Source organism: Neophocaena asiaeorientalis, unplaced genomic scaffold, assembly GCF_003031525.2.
Source record: "Neophocaena asiaeorientalis asiaeorientalis breed wild unplaced genomic scaffold, Neophocaena_asiaeorientalis_V1.1 scaffold288, whole genome shotgun sequence".
NCBI lineage: Eukaryota > Metazoa > Chordata > Mammalia > Artiodactyla > Phocoenidae > Neophocaena > Neophocaena asiaeorientalis.
The window spans coordinates 167,128-184,375 of NW_020175529.1; the positions used below are offsets into that span (position 1 = coordinate 167,128).

The 17,248-nt window shown below is 34.9% G+C and overlaps 1 non-coding gene across 1 annotated transcript; it reads left to right on the forward strand.

Moving 5' to 3' along the window:
* The first annotated feature begins 15,409 nt into the window (after positions 1-15,409).
* TRNAG-GCC (transfer RNA glycine (anticodon GCC)) lies at positions 15,410-15,482 on the forward strand. The gene has a single exon. It is a non-coding gene; the product is annotated as a tRNA-Gly (tRNA).
* Positions 15,483-17,248: the final 1,766 nt, after the last annotated feature.

The window sequence follows — 17,248 nt, forward strand, 5'->3', positions numbered from 1 at the left end:
CACCATTCAGAATGGCCATCATCAAAAAATCTAGAAACAATAAATGTTGGAGAGGGTGTGGAGAAAAGGGAACACTCTTGCACTGCTGGTGGGAATGGAGTGCTGGTACAGCCACTATGGAGAACAGTATGGAGGTTCCTTAAAAAACTACAAATAGAACTACCATTTGACCCAGCAATCCTACGACTGGGCATATAGCCTGAGAAAACCATAATTCAAAAAGAGTCATGTACCACAATGTATATATATATATATTACTCAACCATAAAACAATAAATAAATTAATTAATAAAGTCAATGGGGAATTAAGTCAACAAATAATTTACTTTTATTATTTTGATTAAATTAATTTTATCATACAACCTAAGAGTTATTAATAGAATATAATGGATAGATGCAGTCCTCAGTTTAATAACTGCTGCCTGCTTTTCCTTTAATAAGTTCTTCTTAATGTTTTTCTTTAAAAATCTGCACTCTAAGTAGAGCAGTTTGATAAAATGGCTGCTTTAAAAGATGATCACTGTATTTGCGTCATTTGTTATTTTTAAAGGAAAAAATAGTTCACTAAATCAGAATTTTTTGAAATAAAATTAAATGGTCAGCATAAAAAACAAAATGCAAACAATTGAACAATTATGTTTTTTCATTTGCTTTTCTTAAGGTGGGTTCAAATTATGAAATATCAAATTCTATCATATAGCATTCCTATTTCCTTTCTAACCTAGTGCTTAAGTTTCTTTAATGTTAAAACAAAGGAACACAAGCAAGAACCTACTAAGACTTCCTTTCCCTTCAGCCAGGCTTCTTAAAAGAGCCATCTGCACCTTTGGGTTTCAGTTCCTCCCTTCTGGCTCGTTTCTCAGTGGATAACAACCTGGCTTTCCTTTGCACTTTCATTTCCAGTGATCTTACCAGCTCCTCCAGAAACTCTCCAGAGCTACTCCACATAGAGGTATTCACATTTTTCCAGTTAGAAACCTTTGTAACTTATATGAACTAATTGACTATATCATATTGTAGTATAGTATTTTTATGTGTCTCTTTACCAAGTAATGTGTGAGCCCTTGAGGAAAATGTCTATGGCTTATCTATGTAATTGTTGCTCCCAACCTGTAGTTCATTGAGTGTTCAATACATTTAGTTGAAAATTGGGAAAAAAAAAAAAAAAAGATAGTTAATTGTAAGATATGGTAATGCAAGGAAATACCTAGTGCTTTATTTTTCCATTTTGACTCCATCCATGCTTCTTTGGAAATAGCCAACAACACATACTTCCATTTTATTTTCATGACTGTGTTTTGTGAGTTCCCTAAGCCCCCATTTGATTTGACTCTTAAATACTACTAGTACTGAAAAGAGGTTTATGCCTCAAAGGGACACAGGCACAGAACACTGTCATCCTAATTCTTAGGACCCATACTAGCAATGTGTATTATATAAATGATACTGTGGGTTAACTGGACAATTACTGATAATATTTCTTCAATGGGAAAATTTTTAATCTAAAGAGATGACATAAAACAATTGAGAACCAAATGGTTATTAATAGTATTCCAATGTAGAAATCCTCCTATAATTAGGAAAAGTATTTCAATATGTTCAGTGATCCAGTATTTTAACATTGTTAGATTCAGCAAGCACAATTCTTTCTAAAATATTTCTGAAGTACTTTGATATAATCCATTTAAGAATTTCAAAAAAACAAGGAAGCTAATCTAACATAATAGCAAATCAGAGTTAGGAATCAATCCTGGAGATTTATGCACATTTTAGAATTAAAAAAATTACTGGATAAAAGCTTTAAATGGTACTGATTTTAATATATTTTCTGTCCCCATGTATGAAAGCATACACACACCTTTCAAAACATAACTTCACTAAGATAAATGCATAATTTAAATGTTTGTTTACCTTCTTAATTGATGGTCATTTTTAACAGCTTACCTGGGACTTCCTTGGTGGCACAGTGGTTGGGAGACTGCCTGCCAGTGCAGGGGACACAGGTTTGAGCCCTGGTCCATGAGGATCCCACATGCCACGGAGCAACTAAGCACATGTGCCACAACTACTGATCCTGTGCTCTAGAACTCCCGAACCACAACTACTGAGCCCATGTGCAACAACTACTGAAGCCTGCGTGCCTAGAGCCCGTGTTCCACAAGAAGAGAAGCCACCGCAATTAGAAGCCCACACACTGCAACAAAGAGTAGCCCCCACTAGCCACAAATAGAGAAGACCTTCATGCAGCAATGAAGACCCAATGCAGCCAAAAATAAATAAATAAGTTTATAAAAAAAAAAAATAACAGTTTACCAGTGTCTGTGTGATGTCTGTCTAATAAGATTTCTCTTCCATTTAGTAATTTTGATGAAATCTTCAGGTAGGCTTGGTCAGACTTAGTCTTTATGAACCTCAGACTGATGGATCATTCACCATCACACTCATAATTTTGATCAGTTTGTCCTATTTTAATTGTGTTTGTGTCTCCTAGTGCATAAAATGTGTTGAACAGTGTGGATGATCTCTTAGGAAATGTTAGGCCAAACCCTCCAGAGGCAGTTCATGTTAATGTTAATACAAATTACACCCATGGCCAAAAAAACCGGTCCATACAAGGGGTTAGGTGAAACTAGATAGGATTTCTTTTTTCTTCAAATATACATTCGTGTGTAACATGGGAAGAAACACACTTTTTTAACCTAATATTAAGCCAGGTATTTATAGTCTCTGTCTTCTAGAAACCCTAAAAATCATAAACCTCACCTCTTTAAAAGTGTGCTGTCCATCCCACTTAGAGAAGGTACATTCTGGACTTAAATGTGGTGGGATTATTTACATGAACATCTGAACTCCATAACCTCCCATTGTCCTAGGAGCTTATTACTAAAGATAACCTGACTTTGATTGAATTAAAGAAAGGCTGGCAGGAGATTGGGATCAAGATTACAGGCTTAGCATGTATATCATCTCTCAAGATGACAGAGAATATTTTTCTTTCAAAATATATATTAACAGCGGTGCCAGAAAATAAGAACTATTACCATCCATGGGCCAACATTGTTTTCAAAAATTCCTAGAGGATAGAAAGCAGATGGAATCAGATAAATGGAGTAGAAAATCCATGAAGTATTTGCAGGAGACAAGTAGGGTAGGCCTGCTGGGAAGAAGGGAGTGGTCAGAGGGAGGCCTGGGGCAATTGACAGAGTGATGTATGGACTGACTGCCCAGGGCTCTGTTGGGTTTCTAGCCACAGGCTCTCCACTCTCCCCAGAATTTAATGATTAAATGACTGCGCCATATCTGCCTCCCTGACAATCAAGTGAATGTGGGTGCTGGGCTTCAAGAGGCACAGGGAGGTCACAGATGGCCAGCATTCTCAGGGAAGATAGAAGCATCATAGAGGAAAATAAGCTATATAGCATCCCTAAGTGTAGAACTTTTCACTTATAACACTAGGGGTGGTCCTTCTAATCAGGTTTTAGTCTGTCTACTTTTCCAATTTTTAGATAGTTTATAAGACTATTTAGTCTTATTTATTTCTGTTTAGCAAAGAAAGTCTCAACCTAAGAAGGCGGAGAGAAAAGCAGAAACGTAATGCATTCTGACCCTAGAACAACAGACCGTGCTCTTAATTATTTGCTACAGCCTAATGGAAGATCAGACTTCAGCTGACTCTGCTTTCCTGTCATGCCAGGTTCAACTTGGACAGGTGGAGTCTGGATTCCTGATATAATGCTCCAGTCAGCCTATGAGACATTTTTTTGTGTCAAGGAAGTACTTTCTGTTTGGTTTTAAGCCCAGAAATAGCATGTTCCTTGAATGATGAAGCCATGTAGATTTACAATTTTATTTTATTTTATTTTATTTTAAGGCAGACTTGAAATGATGCTTTACATTATTTACTTTAACCATTGAAAACACCTCTTTGGTATTTCAATAACTTTGAAGTTTTTGCAGATGGATAATTGGAAAAATCAAGTCAACTTATTTCTTGCTAATTTTAGGTCATGAAAGTTTTTCATCTTCCAGTAGAAATAGATGGGATCAAAGGAACTAGGCAAAGACATGGTTAGAATCTTTCTATTTCTGAATCTGTACATGTGTTCCTTCCATCTGACTGTGTCGTATGCTCGACTCTGTGATGACATTGTTACGGTTATCATTCTGCTCCCTCACTAACTTATAAAATCCAGAATCATGAATTCAGCTTCGACTAGATGCAGAGTGTCATGCTATTGTTAGGTCAGACTTCACCTAATACATATAAAATCCCAAGTATGTGAGAGGCTCCTGTGGTGCTGCTTCAGGTTTAATGGAGCACATTTGGTTGAGCGAAATGGAAGGAGGGGCTCTGGGAATTCAGATGGGGACTGTAAATTCGAAGTGTTTGCTTCTTGTTGCTTTTGAAAACTAATGAGTGCTCTTCTCACTAAAAATAGTTTGCATAATAAGCTTTACATTCACAAGAAAAACAAGGCAGTGACAGGTAGACAAAACCACCTCAACAAAACATAATTAATAAGGAGCTATCAGTTTACATTATTACATTTCTAAGGTGAGATTAAGGCCCATACTATGAATTTATATTAAAGACACCACTGAGAATATTTCAGTCAGGATGCTTTAGCCTTCAGATCAAGTTTGAAGGAGTATCACATATGAGGTGACATAAGCAACAACAACTAACTCCACATAGGCCCAGTTTGAAAGCTCAATAGAACCCTTAAAAAAACACAGTTTGTGTGGTGGTTTTACAAAATTATGAAGAAAAATATCCATCTTCCTGACTCCTTGCTTTACTCAGTCTCCAGCTTTCCTCATCTCCTGTTATAAAGATTAAGCACATACCTCCCAGCTCCTCATTTTTCCCTTCTTGTTTTCTGACCATTCAAAGACCCCTGTCATCAGCCTGACCTATTTCAAAATACCTGGCTACGAAATTAAATCTATTCCTTTTCCATCCCTTCATTAACTCCTATTTCCTCCACACAGCTGGATCTCACGTAGTCCTTTGAGAAAAGAAATATTGACAAATGAACTGGCTTTATTGTTTTGTATACAGAGAAAGCAGCTTTTACAATTACATTCCTTCCAAAGGACACTTTTTGTTGTCTGTGTCTCAAGGTGTATAGAAAAAGGTCCCTGCCATTGATTGGTTAATATCTTAATTTCACATGTTTATCTGTAAGTGGTGGAATTGCTGAAAATATTACCAGACTAAACTGAGTTTCAGAGAAGGACATCTTTCCAACATTAGTAAAATCACACCTCAAAACAAGTAATAGTAGCCCTGGGATGGGTAAAAAGGAAGGACACATTCTCCTGGGGAAAAGAAAATCACTTTCATTTATTTATTCATACCTAGAAATATGGTCTCTTGTAAGGATTTTTTTTTTTTCTTTTTGCGGTACCTGGGCCTCTCACTGTTGTGGCCTCTCCCATTGCAGAGCACAGGCTCCGGACGCACAGGCTCAGTGGCCACGGCTCACGGGCCTAGCTGCTCTGTGGCATGTGGGATCTTCCCAGACCGGGGCACAAACCCGTGTCCCCTGCATTGGCAGGCGGACTCTCAACCACTGTGCCATCAGGGAAACCCTCTTGTGAGGATCTTTGAGCTTTATTATATACATTTATTTTGACATATTTATATAGTACTTTATATTAAAAACATAAATTTATATCTTAAAAATTGTTATATTAAAAATCTCAATTTTGGGCACTAAGAAGGAAACAGAGATAACTATGACTTAAATACAAAAAAAAAACAAAAACAAAAAAACTGAGTGAGAAGGATTTAGTTCCAGAAACAATCTCTCCTGGCTTCCCAACACTATCTGATGGAGCATCTGACAACTAGAGGCAATGGTTTCAAAGACCTGGTTGTCTCTATCCTCCTGGTTAGCAGATTCGGCTGATTTAGAGAGAACTCACTGCCCAGTGCAAGTTGGTCTCATGCCCTGAGGATGCCAGGCGTGCTCTCAGCCACAGAGCTGCTTTCTTCATAGCAGCCAGGCCCAGTTCTCATTCTTTTCCAGGGCTTTTCTGACTCACTGGCACATGGTGGCTCCAAGTTGTTCTAGACTTTCTCTCATCAAACATTTTTGGCTATAAAATTAAGACAAGTGGTTTGTCGAAGGTAAGTTAGGAAAGAAGTATTAGATATTGGCCTCTGGATCCTAAAGTAAAAACTAAATTGAATTCTGCTCCACAAACTGTGCTCAACTTCTCTAGTTTGTAGTGAAATGTTTCACAGAACAATGCCAACTGCTCAAAACTTGACATGAGAGAGAGAATGAGAGGGAAAGAGAGGGAGGGAGAAAGTGAGCACGAGAGAGAGAGAATTATTGACAGTCATAAAATATAGTTTTTGCCCACATGTTTAATAGTACCAAACAATTTAAACTCATTCCAGAAGAAATGTTAATTTTTGATTAATGAAATGACCTATTTGAATAGACTGACCTGCTACCCTCGAAGTCTCCATGATTGTGTTTACTCCTGGGGTAACTAATTGAGAGAAGTTGCATACATTCTTTCAACCTAGTTATATGTGAAGGAAGGAAGGAAGGAAGGACGTGGCAAATTAAGGGAGGCTACTGCATAGTAAATGTTGGTACACGTTCATACAAACTGTTTTGGGAAATAATTTGCAAGACTTGAATTGCAAAGGCTCAAATATATATGGTCACAGTTATGTAAAAGCCATCTGTACTTTAGTTACTCTACCTAATTATATTTTGTTAGACTTACTGTTGACCTAGATGCTGGTATACTGTCATGAGTAACTTACAATTTTTATCAATATACCCCTGTATCCAAAGAAATTACTACCTTTACCAAAACTTATGAGAGAGGTACAAGGACATAGATAGAAAAATCCAAATCTTTGCACATCCAAAGATAGTGGGCCTCAGCTTGTGTGAATCATCATGATTTTAAGACATTGCCTGCAATCTCCTGGTATTTCTTCTGCCTAATTTTAATACCAATTACTTATTTCAAAAATGGATCGACGAGTAGGAATTCTAATCATGAACTCTCTATTTTTCCTCTGTAATACATTTAGCATTTTTGAGAAAACAATACCTTTATTTTGGTGAATGAAAACGTCTTTAGAGACATTTCATTAAATCACACACACACACACACACACAGACACACACACACACACACACACACACACAAACCTTTGATAAAACTACAGGGTACTGTTATTATCTTCAATTTCCAGATGGAAAAGTGAGGGATAGAAAGAGTGTAGTTACCTTCTTAGTAGTACTTAGTGGATGCCTGAGAAGCTGGCCTTGCAGGCTCCATCCTGTACTTTTCGTCCATACTCCAGGCCTACTTGAGTCTGCCTTTCTAATATACTACACACCTTCATGTTAGAATCATACTTATTGTTTATATATTTCTTCCAAGTACTTAGTCATCAAGTGCTTTGTGCATCACAGTTTTTTTTTAATAGATCTTTATTGGAGTATAATTACTTCGCAATACTGTGTTAGTTTCTGTTGTACACCAAAGTGAATCATTGCAGCGCTATATGCAATAGCCAGGACATGAAACCAACCTAAATGTCCATCAACAGATGAATGGATGAAGAGGATGTGGCACATATATACAATGGAATATTACTCAGCCATAAAAAGGAACAAAATTGAGTTATTTGTGCATTACAATTTAATGTGAATGCTTGGCTCATAATGTTTCCTCCAGTGACTGTTTCTCATCCACTCTGCTAGTGATGGGTAACTGAATAATAACTCCTGGAGTAAATTAAGCCAGTCAGATTCTATAGCCATTAGTAATTTGAAGCATGAACAAAAAGACACATACATTAAAATTGTGTTGATACAAAATGAGAGTGCCTCAAAGCAAAAAGAAGATAGACATGCTTTGTACAGCAGAGCACTTGGGGACAACCTGGTCTCTAGCCTTCCTGCAGTTTCATTGTTCAACATTTCTATTGATCTACAATTTACAATAATTTCCACCCATCATTTTTTCTTAAGAGGCATATAACCAAGAGAAAGTTATAATTCAGTATAGTTTGTGGCTCTCTTATAAAAGCTATTCTATTTATTGGCATCTAAAGTGAAGCTTTAAAAAAATCCTCTGATCAAATCATTACTAATATTGCCAAATGATGTTTCCTCTATTATCACCAAACTTTGTTGATTGCTTTTTTCTTAGTGTTCTCACATAATTTAACCTCCTTTCACTAAGAAGTATGCTATCTTTCATCTAAGGAAATATTCACTCAAAAGCACCTGTTCTACAAAGTTCATTTTAGCTTGAACCCATTCTTCTATTTATTAATTTGTCAGTAAAATTAAAGAAAAAATAGCTAGATAAACATCTTATATCTACCAAATTTAAGAACAATACATTTTTGATGAAAATATTTTAACCCTAAAAATATATCATTGTTAACAAGTTATGCATTCATTTTCTAAATGTAAGGGAAAAAAATTGGGTAAAATAAGTATATTTTTCTCAAAATGCTTAGAAATAGCACAGGGTAATGCAAAATTATAAAAAATGAGTTAATTAGTCTTGATTCAATATCTGAGTCTGTCACTAAGTCCCTTTACTGTCACTTCTTCGGAGTACAAATTCCTGTAAAACAATGAGGATGAGAGATTAAAAAGACTGGGGGCAGGGGGATTATGAGATCTAGATTAAATCCTTCTGGCTGTAGCATCCTTAAGAATGTTTTGAAAGACTACAAGGGCATATATGAATCTAACCTTTGTATTTAGCATAGTGACAAGACATAATATTGATAAATATTTTATATGTAGTTATTATAATTACTATAGTTGATTTTTACTGTTTTCAAAAGCAATTATGAAGAAGTTTTGACAAAAACCATATAAGCAATTTGAGGAAAAGCATATATACAATTACCAACTATTAAAAGTGATTAATCAGAAAAGATGTAATTGATATTAGATACATGTGTAAAAAACAGCCCATACAGATACGCATATATATAAGTAAATAACACATGAGATACATGAGGCATTATGGCTATGAATATTTTAAAATATGTTTTCACATTGTCGTTATTTTTCTATTCTATTCAGAATGGAGGAGTGTAAAATTAGTGGAAAGGCTAAAATTAATTTTGTTGCAATGAAGAGATTCAGAGGGTTTTGACATAGGTTTTGAAATCAGTTAGACTGAGCACAAATGCAGGCTCTGCTTCTTACTACTGTCCTCATTCTTGATTTCCTCATTTGTAAAAGGGAGATAATAGCCATGTCATAGGGTTGCTGCAAGGAGGAAATAAAAGAAGTACATAATGGGCACAGCACAGTTTAAGCCTTATTCATTACCATTACTGATTACATGGAATATTGTTCTATAGAACCCAGCTTGGGGGTGAGTGGGTTAGGTCTTTAGTATATGAGAGGAGGGACTAGTATTCCAGGCAGAGCTAACTAACTATTCATAATATTCAATGTGTCCTTGGGTTTATCATATGGCTTTAGGGAGACTAACTCAAAATCATGTGCAGTGTGTTGATCTAAGTGTCAGTGAGAAGAATCTTACTAGAAACTTTGACTAAAATGTAATGAAGTTACATATATTTTCAAAGCTACTACACTGAAGTATGAACTGTCACAAATGACTTAAGTTGCCTAAGAATAGCTATGATTATCCTATTTATTGAACAGCAACATTATTGCTTTTCACAATAAAATAATCATATGACAAAGAATTAATCGTCATAATTAGTGGAAAAATATAAAATATTCATTTTATTTTCATTGTCCTTTTGAAAGGAAAAAGAAACATTATAAGGGGAAGAATACTTGATTGATATTTAAATGATAAATATATTATTTTTATTAAAGTCAATTTACATTAAAGAATTGTGATAAATACAACTTTCAGTAATTTTTCAAATATTTCAATAAAATGTTATAGCTGTTTTTTGGTCATTTAGTCTTTACCTTCTTCCTACTTGAGTGTACATTTGTCGTGCAGGGTGTTACTGCTGCAGCCAAGAAAAAAAAATAGGAGAAGATTTCTACTTCTCAATGCTTGTGATTATGAGAATGACTTTCTATAACTTCCAGTTTCCAATATATAGTTACATGGGTCAAGCTATGCACTGACATGTGAACTCCCTGTCCTTATGGGATACATAAGAAGTGATGAAACATCAATTTGGACATATATAAACCAACATTTCTTTTAAATACTATTGCTAGAATGCCATTCCAGTAACAAAAAAAGAAACGTTTTTGAAAATAATAAACTGCATCTCAAAACTTCCCTCCTAATACAACAAAAGGAAAAACTTTTACAATTACTACTACACTGGCTTATATAGATTCTAAATTATAATAAAATTGTGTATTTTTGACCATTAATTAACAGGCCATTGTTGAACGCACATTGTTCATATGTAGCAAAATACCATGAGCAACATGAGGGGAGCAAGCAAAATAGAAACTTGCTCCACAGTTTGAAGAACTTCATCTACAGTCCGAATCATGAAGCATGAATATTGGTAATACCACTGAATTTTAAATTATGTGCATATGTTTTTTTTTCTAATATGCTCCATTTATTTTTGTGTAACTTTAAATAAGTTAATTTATCTAAAAATAAATTTTCATCTAAAAATGGCTAAGAGATTTTCTCTCATTCTGAGAGAAGTCTTTTCGTCTTATTTATGGCTTCCTTTGCTGTGCAAAAGATTTTAAGTTTAATTAGGCCAAACTTGTTTATTTATCTTTTTATTTTCATTACTCTAGGAGGTGAGTTAAAAAAGATCTTACTGTGGTTTATGTCAAAGAGTGTTTTTCCTATGTTTTCCTCTAAGAGTTTTATAGTGTCTGGTTTTACATTTACGTTTTTAATCCATTTTCAGTTTACTTTTTGTATGGTGTTAGGTAGTGTTCTAATTTCATTCTTTTACATGTAGCTGTCCAGTTTTCCCAGCATCACTTATTAAAAAGGCTGTCTTTTCTCCATTGTATATTCTTGCCTCCTTTGTCATAAATTAGGTGACTATATTTGTGTGGGTTTATCTCTGGGCTTTCTATCCTATACCATTGATCTATATTTCTGTTTTTGTGCCTATACCATACTGTCTTGATTACTGTAGCTGTGTAGTATAGTTGAAAGTAGGGGAGCCTGATTTCTCTAGCTCTGTTTTCCTTTCTCAAGATTGCTTTGTCTATCCAGGGTCTTTTGTGTTTCCATATGAATTGTAATATTTTTCATTCTAATTCTGTGAAGAATGCCATTGGTAGTTTAATAGGGATTGCATTGAATCTGTAGATTGCTTTGGGTAGTATAGTCATTTTCACAATGTTGATTCTTCCAATCCAAGAACATGGTCTATTTCTCCATCTGCTTGTCATCTTTGGTTTCTTTCATCAGTGTTTTATAGTTTTCTGAGTACAAGTCTTTCTCCACCTTAGGTAGGTTATTCCTAGGTATTTTATTCTTTTTGTTGTGATGGTAAATGGGATTGTTTCCTTAATTTCTCTTTCTGATTTGTCATAGTTAGTGTATAGGAATGCCAGAGATGTCTGTGCATTAATTTTGTATCCTGCAGCCTTACCAAATTCATTGATTAGTTCTAGTAATTTTCTGGTGGCATCTTTAGGATTTTCTTAGTATCATGTCATCTGCAAACAGTGACAGTGTTACTTCTTTTCCAATTTGTATTTCTTTTTCTTCTCTGATTGCCATTTCTAGGACTTCCAAAACTATGTTGAATAAGAGGAGCAAGAGTGGACATACTTGTCTTGTTCCTGATCTTAGTGGAAATACTTTCAGTTTTTCACCATTGAGTATGAGGCTGGCTGTGATTTTGTCATATATGGCCTTTATTATGCTGAAGTAGACTCCTTCTATGCCGATTTTATGGAAAGTTTTTATCATAAATTGGTGTTAAATTTTTTCAAAAGCTTTTTCTGCATCTATTGAGATGATCATATGCTTTTTATTCCTCAGTTTGTTTATATGGTGTATCACATTGATTGATTTGCATATACTGAAGAATCCTTGAATCCCTGGGATAAATCCCACTTGATCATGGTGTATGATACTTTTACTGTGTTGTTGGATTCTGTTTGCTAGTATTTTGTTGAGGATTTTTGTATCTATGTTCATCAGTGATATTGGTCTATAATTTTCTTTTTTTGTGCTCTCTTTTTCTGGTTTTGGTATCAGGGTGATGGTGACTTCATAGAAATTTTGGAGTGTTCCTCCTTCTGCATTTTTTGGGAAGAGTTTGAGAAAGATAGGTATTAGCTCTTCTCTAAATGTTTGATAGAATTCCCCTGTGAAGCCATCTGGTCCTGAACTTTTGTTTGTTGGAAGATTTTTAATTATAGTTTCAATTTCATTACTTGTGATAGGTCTGTTTATATTTTCTAATTCTTCCTGGTTCAGTCTTGGAAAATTGTACCTTTCTAAGAATTTGTCCATTTCTTCATGGTTGTCCATTTTATTGGCATACTGTTTTTTGTAGTAGTCTCTTGTAATCCTTTGTATTTCTGCAGTGTCATTTGTGATTTCTCCTTTTTCATTTCTAATTTTATTGATTTGTGTCCTCTCCCTTTTTTTCTTGATGATTCTGGCTAAGGGTTTATCAATTTTGTTTATGTTCTCAAAGAACCAGCTTTTAGTTTTATTATTCTTTGCTATTGTTTTCTTCATTTCTTTTTCATTAATTTCTGCTCTGATATTTATGATTTCTTTCCTTCTACTGAGTTTGGGTTTTCTTTGTTCTTTTTCTCTAGTTGCTTTAGGTGTAAGGTTAGATTGTTTATTTTAGATTTTTTCTTGTTTCTTGAGGTGAGATTGAATTGCTATAAACTTCCCTCTTAGAACTGCTTTTGCTGCATCCCATAGGTCTTGGGTCATCGTGTTTTCATTGTCATTTGTTTCTATGTCTTTTTAAATTTCTTCTTTGATTTCTTCAGTGATCTCTTGGTTATTTAGTAGCACACTGTTTAGCCTCCATGTGTTCGTGTTTTTTACAGTCTTTTTCCTGTAATTGATTTTCAATCTCATAGTGTTGCAGTCAGAAAAGATGCTTGATATGATTTCAATTTTCTTAAATTTTCTGAGGCTTGATTTGTGACCAAAGATGTTATCTATCCTAGAGTATGTACCATGTGCACTTAAGAAGAAAGTGTATTCTTCCACTTTGGGTGAAATGTTCTGTAAATATCAATTAAATCTATCTGGTCTCTTGTGTCATTTAAACCTTGTGTTTCCTTATTTATTTTCTGTTTGGATGATCTGTCCATTGGTGTAAGTGGGGTGTTAAAGTCCCCTACTAACCAGCAGCATAGCACAGGGATATCAGCTCGGTGCTTTGCGACGAGCTAGAGGAGTGGGTAGGGAGGGTGGAAGTGATGCTCCAGAGGGAGGGTATATGGGGATATATGTATGCATATGGCTGATTCACTTTGTTGTACAACAAAAAGTAACATAGTATTGTGAAGCAATTATACTCCAATAAAGAGGTATACAAATTTTAAAACAGTTAAAAAACTGAAAATGGCTAAGATGATGATGATGATGATAGAGATATATATCTCATGGTTTTGTAATGAGAGGTTAGTGAAATAATTTATGTATGGGGTTTAGAATACTGCTTAGTGCATAGTAAGAATTAAATAAAGGGTGATTTTTTAAATTATGAAACCAACAGTTATTTTGTAGTATATATTTTAATAAGTAGATGCTATTTAAATGACTTTTCTTTCCCGATATACTGAACTCAAAATATGCACAAAGAAATATGAAGAAAATGGAAGGGCATCACCACATATTTAATCACAAATTTTTCTTCATTTTTAGAGAAATGTTCTTTCTTTAATTTTATGAATACTGTTATAAATATTCTATAGAAAGTTAAACCTTTCAAAGGCATTTGATGAAATACACTCATTCATGATAAAAAAACTCTCAGAAAACTGGGCATATTGGGGACTTCCTCAACTTGATAAAGAATATCTACAAAAAACCTACAGTTGGGCTTCCCTGGTGGTGCAGTGGTTGAGAGTCCGCCTGCCAATGCAGGGGACACGGGTTCGTGTCCGGGTCCAGGAAGATCCCACATGCCGTGGAGTGGCTGGGCGTGTGAGCCATGGCCACTGAGCCTGCACGTCCGGAGCCTGTGCTCCGCAATGGGAGAGGCCACAACAGTGAGAGTCCCGCGTATCAAAAATAAAAAACAAAAAATGAAAAAAAAAACCCTACATCATATTTAATAGTGAGATACTTGAAGCTTTCTCACTAAGATCAGGTACAAGACAAGAATGTGTCTAGCTCACCAGACCTTTTCAATATTGTGCTGGAAGCTCTAGCCAAAACAATGTGACAATAAAGTGAAATAAGAAGGCAAAAATATTGGGAAGGAATAAATAGAACTGTCTGTTCTCAGGTGACATGATCATCTATGTAGAAAATACAAAAGAATTGATGAGAAAACAACCCAAAATAAAAAAAAAAACAAAACCAACCTCCTGGAACTAATAAGTGATTATAGCAAGGTTGCACTATACAATATTAACATTCAGAAGTCATTCATTTTCCTATACACTAACATGAACAAATGGATTCAAAACAAAATTTATATTAGCACCTTCAAAAAATATAAAATTTAAGTATAAATCTAACAAAATATGGCAAGATCTTTATGAGGAAAACTATAAAACTCTGATGAATGAAGCTAAAGAACTAAATAAATGGAAAGCTATTCCATGTTCACAGATATGAAGACTCAATATTGTCGAGATGTAGGTTCTTCCAACTTGACCTATAGATTCAAGGAAATCACAATCAAATTCCAACAAGTTATTTTGTGGATAACAAGAAATTGATTTTAAAGTTTATATGGTGAGACAAAAGACCCAGAATAGACAGAGCACTATATAAGAAGAAATTTGAAGGACTGACACCACCCAACTTCAAGATTACTATAAAGATACAGAAATCAAGATTTATACAGTATATATTGTACTGGTGAAAGAACAGATAAACAGAACAGTGGTATAGAATAGAAAGCCCCAAAGTAAACCCTCATAAATATAGTCAACTGATCTTTGACAAAGGAGCCCAGGCAATACAATGGAGAAAATATAGACTTTTCAACAAATAAGACTGAAACAACTGGATATCCACATGCAAAGAAAAGGAATTTAGACACAGACCTTATACCTGTCACAAAAATTAACTCAAAATGGATTAGAGACCTAAATGAAAAACAAAACTATAAAACTCCTAGAAGATAGCAAAGGAGAAACCTAGATGACCTTGAGTATGGCAATGACTTTTTGAGACAACATCAAAGGCATGATCCATGAAAGAAATAATTGATAAGCTGCACTTTATTAAAATTTAAAACTTCAATTCTGGGACTTCCCTGGTGGTTCAGTGGCTAAGACTCTGCACTGCCAATGCAGGGGGCCTAGGTTCAATCCCTGGTCAGGGAACTAGATCCCACATGCCACAACTAAGAGTTCGCATGCCACAACTAAAGATCCTACATGCCACAACTAAGACCTGGCACAGCCAAAAAAAAAGAAAAACAAATTCTGTTCTGAAAGACAATGTCAAGATAATGAGAAGTCAAGCCACAGACTGGGAGAAAATATTTGCTCAAAAGACACATTTGTAAAGGAGATTTATCCACAGTATAATTCAACGTTAAGAAAACAACTTGATAAAAAAAGGGGGGAGGACAAATACTTTAACAGACACCTTAGCTAAGAAGGTGTATAGATGACAAGTAAGCATATGAAAAGATGCTCCAAGTCATGTCAGTAGTAAAACATAAATTAAAACAACAGTGAGATACACCAGTACACACTTATTAAAATTGCCAAAATTCAGAACACTGCCAACATAAAATGCTGGCAAGGATGTGGAACTCCAGCAACTCTAAATAATTGCTGGTTAGAATAGAAAATGGTCCAGTCACTTTCGAAGACAGTTTGGCAGTTTCTTATAAAACTTACTTTGGTGTCTATTCAAGGGAGTAGAAAACTTATATCTACACAAAAACCTGCAAATGAAAGTTTATAGCAGCTTTATTCATACTTGTCAAAACTTAGAAGTAACCAAGAAGTCCTTTAGTAGAAGAAAGTATAAACTATGGCACAACCAGATAATGAAATATTATTCAGTGCTGAAAATAAATGAGTTATTAAGCCATGAAAAGACATGGAAGAAACTTAAATACATATTACTAAGTGAAAGAAGTAAATCCAAAGGGGGTATATACTATGTGATTCAAGCTATATGACCTTCTGGAAAAGGAAAAACTATGGAGACAGTAAAAAGATCAGTGGTTGTCAGGAACTGAGCCAGGGAAGGGATAAGTAGGTGGAGCACAGAGGATTTTTAATACAGTGAAAATACTCTGTATGATACCATAATGATGAATACATGTTATTATATGTGTATCCAAGCCCATAGAATGTACAACGCTAAGACAGAACTGTAAGGTAAGCTATGGACTTTGGGTGATTATGATGTGTTAATGTAGGTTCATCAATTTTAACAAATGTATCACTCTGGTAGGGGATGTTGATAATAGGGATGGCTATACATGTATGGGAGGTAGGAAGCATATGGGAAATCTTTGTACCATCCTCTCATTTTGCTCTGAACCTAAAACGGCTCTAAAAAATATTGTCTTAAAAAAACGTTAAAAAAAAAAAACCCTCATAATTCAAATGAATGGCAGATAAATGGCAGATACTTTTGTTCTATAAAACTTGCTCAATAGCAGGGCAAACATATTACATAGAAAGCTGTCTACTCTGTTTTGTTTGTTTTTTTTTTTTTTTTAGGATTTCCTTGTATCAGAACAGAAACCTATAGTTATTTTGCCATCACCTCTTCCACAAGCCTGACAGAAATGAAGCCATCATATTCAATCCTGCCAGTGGCTAAAGAACTAACTGTAGAGTGATGCTGTCTCTGTCAGTGGTACATTCCACATATTTTGTATCTTCTTCACAAAATTCTAGCCCAATGGGGATGTACTTACAGCTTTTAGAATAAAGCTAGGACTATTCCCCTTACTTTGACTAAGTCTAAAGAGAAAATCAAATGGGCTTTGATTTAGTTTATAACTTAAAAAATGTAAATTTAACTCTAAATCAGGTATATAGACACTTTCTCCACACCACCCACCCACAACTCAAGTACACACAGACATACACACATTTTTCATGGAGGTTGCAACTTAGTT